Raw genomic sequence first — 9394 nt, 5'->3', positions numbered from 1 at the left:
CGGTTCAAGCTTTGCAAATAATTCAGTTTTCTTCTCCTTTCTCCATCTGGGGATTGGATATCATGGGACCGTTCCCAAGGGCCTAAGGCGATTACAGGTTTCTATTCATGGCTATCGACACATTCATTAAGTGGATTGAGGCCGAACCCATTGGGAAGATAACTGCAAAACCGGCTAAGAAGTTCTTGCGGAGCATAATTACCAGATTCGGAATTCTGCATCGGATAATTATAGATAATGGTAGCCAGCTCAAAAGGGAGACCTTCATTCTGTTCTGTGAAGAATTCAGCATTAAAACTTGTTTCGCCTCTATAGCTCATCCCCAGAGCAATGGTTAGGTTGAGTGTGCCAATGGTATAGTCTTGCAAGGTCTCAAAACTTGGGCTTTTGACAGGTTGACGGCCTACTCGAAGCGATGGGTGAAATAGCTTCCCTCGGTACTATGGACCGTTCATACCTTGACTAATAGGGCCACCGGTGAAACCCTGTTCTTTTTAGTCTATAGAGTAGAAGCATTGCTACTGACTGAATTGCAGTTCGGATCACCTCGAGTGAAAAATTACTCGGAAGCGGGGCAAGAACAATTATGAGCGGATGACATCAATTTACCCGAGGAGTACCATGATCGAGCATCCATTCGAACAGCCAAGTATCAGCAAATATTACATAGATATCATAATCGGAAAGTCTAGCCCAGGAGACTCACTAATGGAGATCTTGTCCTACAAAAGGTGTAGTAACAAGCATGGTGCCATAAGTTATCACCTAAGTGATAAGGACCCTACATAGTAGTTGAAGTTACTCGACTTGGAACAGTACGGATATCTATTCCAAACGGTGAGATACTCAACAACTCGTGGTACAACGATCAACTCCAATAGTTTCATTCATAGATAAGGTAAGTTACAGGTAAGTCAATTACATTCGGTCAGATTAACTAAACTATTACATACTTTTTCTTTTTCTCTTGACCTACATGGTAAAAAGTGAAGATCTATCACCTCCAAGAGTTCAAAAGCGTGTGGACCGCTATTCGCCCATGAACGAGTCAAAAACCTTTTATACTCTTCCCTGGGGCTGCAACTGATAACCCCGAGAATCGGACGCCAGCCAGCATAAGGGCCAGGAAAAATGGCCGATGCAAGGACCCTACTTGAGCTACTGACCGGCACCGGTGAGCCTGGTGAACCCTCCGCGGGCCGCGGAGGAGATCTGGCGGTTGTTGATAGAGAAGGCTACCGCACTTTCTTTACCACCGAGGGCTCGAGGGCTTCATCACTGAAAACTTCATCAGCAGCCTGGTCAATGATCTCGCCAAGTAATTCTTTGTGCCCCTCACTCGATTCCTTCCCGTTGGAAGAAATGGTGATGACACCAGGTGGAACCATGGTGAGAGGCTTTGGGTAGAAAGTTCCCTCTTCTCTAGTTCCTGAGCTCAACTCGGGAAATGGCAGTGGAGTGGAGGCCATGGCTTCCAGCTATACAAGTTCTAGGCCCCTCACTCGATTCCTTCCCGTTGGAAGAAATGGTGATGACACCAGGTGGAACCATGGTGAGAGGCTTTGGGTAGAAAGTTCCCTCTTCTCTAGTTCCTGAGCTCAACTCGGCAAATGGCGGTGGAGTGGAGGCCATGGCTTCCAGCTATACAAGTTCTAGGCCCCTCACTCGATTCCTTCCCGTTGGAAGAAATGGTGATGACACCAGGTGGAACCATGGTGAGAGGCTTTGGGTAGAAAGTTCCCTCTTCTCTAGTTCCTGAGCTCAACTCGGCAAATGGCGGTGGAGTGGAGGCCATGGCTTCCAGCTATACAAGTTCTATCGGGCAAGGCAAAGGAAGAAAGGGAGGAGATGGAGTGGTAATAAACAGCTTCAAATCCTCTCTATTTATAGTTGCAGGAACGAGTCATATGATAGCGTGCTCAAGAATGCCTTGGTTGCGCTGCACACCCGACGGAAGTTGAGGCATCGTGGGAGCATTATGACCTGTCTAATCTCTTCAAGGAGGGATGGATTGTCATTATGACACGTCAAATCAAAAGTTGCGGTGAAAACGAGCACTAACGGGAGTGGGTTTTTAATGCTCACCTAGCCATCCTCTTGAGTTTACTCGATGATCACATCATAATTATAACACAATGCTCAGGGGCTAAGGCCATCGAGTATACGATTGAGAATGGTGTATTGATGCTTACACTCTACTCTCCACTCGATTACCACATCGAGCAGAGAGTTGGGGGCTACATCATACTTTTTCGATGCCTTTGCTTCACTTTTTGTCTCTGGTTATCACGCCATTCAGAAGGCTAGGAGCCACATCGTATAATATTAAGCGCTAATGCTCCATTATCTACTCGAATCCAGTCATTGAGTAAGAGACAGGGGCCACATCAAGTATGGCGCATATGATCTTCTCTATATTTCAATTATCACATCAAACATAGAGTCGATAGCTACATCGCATACTTTCAATGCTAAGGCTTTACTCTTCACTCAATTCCATCATCGAGTCGAAGGTCGAGGGCTATGCTATATTCCTTCGATGGTACAGGTCTGTTCTTTCTTACTCTCTACTCAAGAAATCTTCTCCTCGATCAGAGAGTCGGGGGGTATATAATAATACCATATTCTTTTGTAACTATTTTTGCAAAAATTTACCTAACTTTGCATCAATCACGTTGGATAGAACCAACGGAGGCATGTGTTGGGTCGATGATGAACAATTACACCTCATAAGGCATAACGACATCGGCATTGTTAGACATCTCACGCCTAACAACTAACAAAGGTTCTAAAAGTCCTAGTCAGTCTCGTGTGTGCTCTCTGATGAGTTCTTATTTGTATGTTGATCAAATGCACAAGTCAGTAAAAGTTTGCAAAAGGCCATCATGTGTTATGAATCTAGTTTTACACTAGTCTTTTCCTTATTCCTTTTTTTTAGCCGCCTCGAGTAATTACTCGAAGGCCACGCTTCTAACGGTTTGTTTAGTTGAGATTTCAGGAATTAACACATATTCAATAAGTGATCTTCGAGCATAATAATAACTCTTGATAATCAGTTTTGCATCTACTTATGCTGACTATATTTCACCGATAAGTAAATAGCAGGTAATAGCATATTAGACAAGCAAAATAATAGTAGTGTTCATAGACATCCCCAAAATACAGATCAAATCTAAATGTTTTGAGTCCCACACCACGAACCATCAACTAGAAGGAATATCTTCGTTTTTGTCGTCGGACAGGCTAAGACCCAAAGACTCGATGAAAGCAGGGATCAAAGGTTTGATGCTTTCCATAATTTTTGTTGCCTCTTCTACAGGGCATCCGAAACCTATCATCACCATCGAGGTGTCAAGATTGGGGTCATAGCTCTTGAGGAGACCAAGCATTGTTTTGTCGCTGAGGGAGGCTGACTGGGTCATGCGATCGAGGGTTTGCACCTCCAGCTCTTGGAGCGCTGTAATTGTATCTCCCCAATTGGCAATCGCAGCATCTCGATTAGCCTCTGATTTCTTTGAAATTTTGGTCATTGTGTCCCAATCGGCTTCCACCTTCTTCAAAGCATCAGGCATGGCTTTTCGGTCAGTTTTGGCCTGCTTCAGGTTGCCCTAGAGCTTTTCGAGCTATTTGTCCTTGTTCTCAATGGTTTTTGATTTCTCGTTAATAAAGGCATTGTTGTCCCTAGACAGGATTCAATTAGTAGTTACTCAATGAACAAATCACTTACTGGTGATCAAGGGGGGCACTAACATTTGATTCTTGCCAATCTAGAGGCGAGATCCGTATCCCTTTTCATTTGGCAGTTGCTATGGCCGACTTCCAAAAATTGTGCCTTGGTAGCAATCACTTGGGTACTTGCAACCTTGATGATGTCCTCCAGAGCTTATAAAGGGCGTTCTGTTGAGGTTGATGCTAGCACCTCAGCCGTGTTGGTTTGTAGGCTTGACCTAGAGACATCCACTGAGAATTTCTCTACTAGAGGAGACGATGGTGGAATAATTATGGAGGCCGAAGCCTGGTCGATGACCGAGTCACTTGCAATTTGATCCTTTGACTTCTCCAAAAGTAGAAAACTGAAATAATTCCGCTTCGAAACACATTTATGTGGCGCATCCATCGGCGTGAAAGGCATAGTGATGATATTGTGCGAATCTTTGCACGCATTAAATGCAACTATATCCATCGGTTTAAATTTCAAAAGGTTCTTTAACTTTACTTAGAATCGAGTGTCGACTAATCGAGCTTTTAGTCCTTTCATGAGCTTCGAGTGCAGTTAATAGCAGGATGCTCGACCCAATTGTGTTTCCACTCGATACTTGAATAGGATCTATTCTTACTCGATTCTCTCAACTATAAGCCTAAACCACCTTACTCGACCAGGCTTAGACTTGGCGGTACTTGAGTCGGAAAATGCAGAAACTCTTCCTCCCGAGCAAAGTTAGGGGCCTACTGTCGAATATCTAACTATAGGGTATATACGTATAAAAAGTATACCATATATGGATAAGGTATGTCGTATGCATGCTTAACAACTCCGAATATTAGGAACCGAATCTGCTGTACCTGATACTCCTGGAGATCCAGAAGGCGCATAATAGGAAGGTCTCGATTGGTTACCCAACTCGAGAACAACTAGTATCCCAGCCGGATTTATCTGATCTTTCTTGGTGGATAAGATAAAGGACTCCATATCTACTACAACGAGATACGAGGCGATACAAGACCCCTATATAAGGCGAGGACCCAGACCTCTGAAGAGAGACTCTTTTTCCGGAGGAACACAACTCATGTGCAACTCGACACAAGCAATAGGGCCACAGGAGATACTCGGCGACTTCATCATTAGTCTAATTTTAATCTCATCTACTTCTTATAACAGATCTAGACACATTGCCTATACTCGAGTGGATACAGATATATCATCAACCACACAGGATGCAAGGTATTACTCCAATCGAGGGCTCGAACCGGTATACATAGCATGTGCCTCGTCTCTTGTTTGATTCCAGGATCATGAAGACAACCCCATTATTCTTACGAATATATTGTCAGGGAAAAACCTTCGACAGGTATAGCCATGCATAAAGCCCCTTGGCATCAAGTGGGAATGTATCTGCTGTGTGGTGGAAAACTGCTTTTTCGCACAATTGACGCATGGACAACACATGTATTGAGATTGTGTATTTGACTTGTGTGCCGTGGCTACTATCAGAAAATATTCCACGCTGTTCTTGTACTCCACGGTCACACGGCTCACATCGTGCATCCATATTTTGTCTATCTATAATTATATCATTATTATAAATCCATATTCAAAATATCTAGAAGATTTTGTAATCACCAACAAATAAATTACTTCATCATCTCCTACTACCAATTGGCTAGGGTTTGAGGAGTCATCTTTTGTATGCTTTTGTATCCACTTTCGATGAGTGTTTGTTGATGCATACCTAGAAATTTTCATTATTATTCAGCCCTTATGTAGAACTAAATAAGTAAAATTGAAAAATAAATACGCTCATACATAAAGTTTCTATACTGGAGCTTGCTAATTAAATAAAATATAAAAAATAAAATTGGATCTTGCTACACACCTAAGTATCATGGCTAAATTTTCTAGTTCATTGAAAATAAAATATAAATACGATTATACCTAAAGTTTCTATACTGGATCATGCTAATTAACTAAAAAATAATTAGAGCTTGTTATATACCTAAATATCATGGCTAAATTTTCTAATCCCTTAAAAATAAAAAAATAAGTATGCACATACCTAAATTTTCTATATTAGAGCTTGATAATTAATTAAAATTATAAAATTTTCTTGCCATTAGTGACTGGTCTCATAACAACCCATCACTAATGAGTTACCCTAGCAGGTATGCCGTTAAGGCTACATTTAGTGACGGGTTATAAGAATACCTGTCACTAATGACTTAACATTAGTGACAGGTTATAAGAACACCCGCCACTAATTATTTAACATTAATGACAGATGATAAGGATACCCGTCACTAATGACATATTAGTGACGGGTAAAAACTAAAAACCGTCAGTTATGACTTTTACAAGAAGAGATCAACTTTCATAATAGAGGCATGCATGCAAACAGAGAGTACTCCAACATCCCATTCAACAGAACTAAACTAAACTTCGATGGACGACACCCTAAAGCAATGTCAGGATTTCTCTTCACATTCAAGAACACAGATATACATCCAAAAACTTGAATTTAACTCAAGTCAGTTATACAATATAGTTATGCATACATTACGTACTTATGCAAATATAAATACATCATTACACTTGAGCATCTGCCGGAACACATAACCTCTGATATTTAACATAGTTGAAATCTACAATATTGTATCCTAGTACTTCACCGATATACATTAGCGCATGAATTAGTGTACTCTCTTTTTCTTGACATGGAAAACCTGATGCTTCACTATAGACAGTAAACAATGTCTTATTAGATGATTCATTTCCACTTAAATGAAACCTTATATCAACCTGAAAGTTGCCTTCAGCAATGAAGTCCACTCCGGGGCCATAAAAGTTTAACCCAAGATGCTCCATGGCGTGATCTAAGATAGCATGAAAGCTAATTGCCGCAAACGTGTCACCAAAAATATCCTACAAGCAAAGAAAATAAAATTATGAAAATAATACAAGGTAATAATCATGTATATCAAAATAACTAGATTACATATTATTGTACCATATCATATTCATTGAACTGAACAAGCCTCTCAATGATCGAATCTAAATCCTCTTCACCCCTTTCAAGCGCTTTTATTCGAAAATAGTTGTAGTCAGGCAAAATGAACCCATGCTCCTCAAACACTTTCACGCACCCTTCAACGGCGGTTTTTTCGGGCAACAATATCGGTGATGCCTTGCCACATGCCCTAATAGTGATATCCCCACTACTTTCTCCCCTTAAACGTATGTCAAAAGAGATAGATAGCTTTACAAAATTCCTTTCAGCTAGAGTGGATTGCACCAAAGGTACAATACCACCTATCGCAGAGATTACCTCTTTAAGCTATAGGATCAGTTTCAACACCTTCATGATAGGATGATATTAATTGAGCCAAATGTACTATCAACTCAATTAAATTTTTGTATCCTAATGAGTGTTACTATAAGCCTAACAATGAGGGATAAAAAGAAAAGATGTTACTATGATCAGTCTCGATCGTGGCTGGTGGGGGAACGCCTAGAGGGTAGTTGTCGGAGGATTAACTCCAGTCGCAGGGATCCCGAGAGACCCCTTTTTAGAGATTCGGCCGGGGGGATGATCCTGAGTCTGTTCGTCGGAGAAATAAATAGGAATGAATGTAACAGCCGGTGGTGGTGGTGTGACCTAGTGCAAAAAGAAGTAAATGCACCGGAATTTAGACAGGTTCGAGCCGCACGGGGGCGTAACACCCTACTCCTGTATGGATACTATAAATGCCCTGAGGAAGTCCCTCAAGGATGTTGCTGGTTACAAGAATGTTTGTCTATCTTAGAGCCTGAGGCTCTTTGTTCTTCAGCCTGTCTCGTGCTGCTCACTTCTCAGCCGTGTTTCTCTTGCGCTGTGTTCTTGTCTATGCTTGTGTGTCCTCTGAGCTTAAGGATATATTCAAGATGTTTCCTTCTGTGCCGCCGGCTGCTTTAAATACCCGCCAGCAGCAATGTGCCCCGAACGGGAGGGGGGGCATGAGTTCCGAGACGCCATAAATGGAAAGGACGTCATCATTTCCTCTGAGCGAAGTGACCGGGGGTGGAAAATATGGCACACGCCCGGTCATCCGTCACCATAAATGCCAGGGCAACGGGCGCCGTGGAGAGGGCCCACCGGGCAACCGCAGAGCGGCCCGGCGTGCCTGTCCTATCTTGTTCCCCTTCCACAGCAACGCGGCAGACGGAACGCCTCGGCCCTTACGACGTTATCCTGAGACGGGCCAGATGGCACGGGACGGGACCCGTGCAATTAATAACCCCACGCCTCTCTGCCAGAATGTGGCAGGAACTGATGCTGAGCGCGGCGGGAGCAGTTGGAGGTGATAGGCCACGCACGCTCTTTAAATGCGGTCTCGGGCCTTTGACTGGCTGATACCTCATCGGTGGGCCCCTCGGGGGCCTCTGCCAGGGGGCTTTCTGGGTCGTCAGGGTACCGAGTGCTCGGGGGGTACTGTTTACCTCCCCGAGCACTCTCTCCCGAGAATACCCTTTCTTGTCCTCGGGGAACCGAGTGCTCGGGGTACTGTTCACCTCCCCGGGCACTCTTGTACGGATCCTCGGGGAACCGAGTGCTTGGGGGCTGCTGCACGCAGCCCCGAGCACTCTCTCCCGGAACTTAGCTCTCCTGATCGTCGGGGGACTAGGGTGCTCGGGGGTCACCGTACACCTTCCCAAGCACTTTCTTCCCTGTACTTAGGTTTCGTGGATCATCGGGGAATTGGGGCTCTCGGAGGCCACCGACTGTGGCCCCGAGCGCCCTCTCCCGGGACTCGATCTTTCTTACCTCGCGGGAGAGACTCCGGGGGATGGCGCCATGTGGCGGATGGCTGGCCTGGCCTCGGGATTCGGGGACCCCCAGTTCCTGATACACCGACAGTAGTGTACGCCTGGTGCGTGAGCTGATGGAGGAGTTGTCGGGATCCATCCAAGTCCACCATTGCGACGGCAACTGCCCTTGCCACTACCTTGATCCATCGCCCTAACCCTAGCGGGTAGAGGGGGGGCGATGTACGGCGAGCTGTGGTGGAGGGGGGAGGATGACGGCAGCGTCGGTGGCGAGGTGCGAATGGCAGTGGCAGTGGGAGGAGGAGGTGAGCGGATGTGAACAGAGATGAGAGTGGTCGAGAGAGAGAAATGGGCGGATAAGAGTGATCGAGCATATATGAGTGGCAGAAATTAGTGATGGGTGACAAGGACACCCGTCACTCATGAGTTACTCATTAGTGATTGTAACAACTATGTCTCGTCACTAATTATTTAATATTAGTGACGGGTCTCATAACGATCCGTCACTAATGAGTAGACTACATTTAGTGACGTGTGCCCCATATACTCGTCACTAATGACTGAATTATTAGTGACGAACTTTAATGTGACCCGTCACTAATATCTTTAGTGACGGGTCATTCTCTCGTTGTCACTAATGAACCCTCATTAGTGACATGTCTTGCCCGGTCGAGCCCGAACCACACATTAGTGACGGGTTGGCACTGGAACCATCACTAATAGTGCATTAGTGACACGTACTGGGAAGCTGTCACTAGTGACATGTATTCTTTAATGGTTTCTTACATAGTGTATGCACATTGTTGGTCCTTTCCGGGTTTGCTCGGCAAGTGAGAAGTGGTATGTTCTTGTTATTGTTGATGATTTCTCTCGTTA

This window comes from Phragmites australis, chromosome 21, assembly GCF_958298935.1.
Source record: "Phragmites australis chromosome 21, lpPhrAust1.1, whole genome shotgun sequence".
NCBI lineage: Eukaryota > Viridiplantae > Streptophyta > Magnoliopsida > Poales > Poaceae > Phragmites > Phragmites australis.
The sequence above is the reverse complement of the archived record's forward strand: the minus strand, read 5'-3'. Positions refer to the sequence as shown.